Raw genomic sequence first — 2,422 nt, forward strand, 5'->3', positions numbered from 1 at the left:
TGTGTTGTTACCACAGCCAAAGCTTTATCATAACGTCCATACTGACCAAAACAGACTAACCAAATCTGGAAGCTCAAAAGAAACAGTGTGGTTTACCAAGGTCATACCAACTTGAGCGTATTCCCAGTCATGCCTAGTCCGAGGGTGGCCGGTGGCTTTGAGTAGTACTTAGCCGCCGTGACTTTAAAACATGTTTATAGCACTCTTAATATTTATCACAAGATAGTGCCGGGGGGTGGGGGGAAATGTCCTGTTCCACATGAAACTCAGCTTTCAAGTTTGTTCTTAAATAGTGCTTGATTATGTAAATCAGCGTGAGAGTCTGTGACGAGCTGCTGTAGACATTGCTCAGTCAGTCAGACATGTGAGTGATCCTGGATCTGCTCCCAGAGCTTGCCAACTTGTTAAAGCTGGTAGGAGCGATTCAAGGTATCATCCATGAACCGGGGATGTAGGCCAGTTGGTAGAGGGCCCGCCTATCATGCACAAAGCCCTGGGTTCAGTCCTTAGCACCCCACTTTTTTTTTAAAGTAGGCTTGGTGGCACACCCCTAATCGCTGCTCTTAGGCAGTGGATCCAGGAGGATCAAAAGTTTAGGGTTATCACTGGCTACACAGAGAGTTTAAGGTTAGCCTGGGCTACGTAAGACCCTGTCTCAAGAAAACATCAGTGCAAAGGTGGACTATAGATCGTGTTTCTGTCCCAGTCAATTGTGAAAATACTTATGTGATTGATTAAAAAGTGTCACCTCATGTCTCTAGCTCTTCCCTCAAACTTTAGATCCTTCTGGAATGATGCTAACAGCTCCTCAGGAACCGGCCTGCTCTGCCTAGATCTAGCTGCTGATCTTAACTGCTCTGCCCTTCAGTTTATGTGAGTGAGGTGAAGATCAGAAAACGGAGTTTGGGGGCAGGAGCAGCCGAGGACTTAGCCTGGTTCAGGGCATGTGTGTGTGGGTGCTCTGAGATGTGAGCTTTGATCCTCCACTGCCTTTTTTTCATATGTAGGTAGTATGTGTATGCGCATGTTTACATATCTGAGGCACATGTGTAGAGGTCAGAGTTCAAGGTGTCTCCCTTGATCATTTTCTGCAGACCTGCTGTCTGCCAGGCTCTTCTGTGCATACTGGGGGTCCATCCTCTGGTCCTCACTTTCAAGGCAAGCACCTATCCTCTGAGCCATCCACTCCTTAGATTCTTATAGAAACCCTGCGTAAAATGTGAAGCACAGTGAATGGCACTAGGCGTTTATTCAGAAGCAGATAGAAAATAATGCAGTTGTTTTCTCTTCAAGGATTAAGCAGCTCTTGAGCAGGTGGGAGCGTAGGGAGGGTGGCCCCTGCATGGCTTAGCTCTCACGCTGTGGGCCTGCCTGAAGAACTCTGCCCTGTTATGGAGATGTGTGTTCTCTTTCCCCTGCCTTCTGTAGTGTAGGGTCGGGTGGGCCTGGTGTGGCAGGGGAGGCCCTCCCCAAACACAAGACAGCAGCCTGGGTGGGCCAGACATGCAGTCAGCGTCCGCGACTACACCCTGAGTGTGGGAGGCTGCACCTGGTCTTTGTGCATCGTGGGTATGCAGCCAGCTGGCTTTCCTGAGGAGTCATCACTTACTCCTTCCACCAAGAGCAGTTAGCTTTAGGGTATGAGAAGATGCAGAAAGTAATCCTCTGCTTCCTTTTGGAATGCTTTCTTTCCCTTCAGTGATGGGTGAAGGGTCTGAAAAGGCCACCTAGGTGTGAGGAGCCACCCAGCTGTGGGTCCCCTGTCTCCAAGGTATGGATGCGAAGCTGGTATGCAGAGTCACTGAGGCGGATTGCTTTGGGTCCTAGGATCTGTTCTGCTTTCCTCTTCTGGGCTCTCAGGAGAGTGTCAACCCCAGCCGGGCCTTGCTGGGGCCCTGGCTCTCTGATGGTAGATCTTTACCTTGTGTTTTGCATGGGTGACTTCTGTATCCAGGAGGACAGCCTGATGCCCAGTTTCACAGAACTTTGTTTATCCTGGCAGGTGGCTGTGGCTCTTTTCTCTGTTAGGTCTAATAGAACCTCCCAAGATAACCGTTCTCTGGGAGAGCATTGACCTGGAAAGAAAGATGTTAGGGTTAGGAGTGTCAGCCAGTGTGCCATGGGAGGAAAGGAAAAACCCCATGAAAAGCATTCGGGACTGTATTACAGATCCAGAGAGGAGCGAGACAGGCCTGTATCAGTCAAGCCTCTCTAGAGTAACACAACTGATAGGATGACTCTATACATTCAGCGAAAGGGAACTTCATTCTTTCAAGAATGGCTTACAGGCTGTGGTCCAGCTAGTCCAACAGTGGCTGTCGGCAAATGGAAGGTCCAAGAATCCAGTAGCTGTTCTGTCCACGAAGTTGAATGTCTCCACTGGTTTTTGGGACACACCGGGATCTCAAAGAAGTAGGCTGTA

The sequence above is a fragment of the Meriones unguiculatus genome, chromosome 3, assembly GCF_030254825.1.
Source record: "Meriones unguiculatus strain TT.TT164.6M chromosome 3, Bangor_MerUng_6.1, whole genome shotgun sequence".
Taxonomy (NCBI): Eukaryota; Metazoa; Chordata; class Mammalia; order Rodentia; family Muridae; genus Meriones; species Meriones unguiculatus.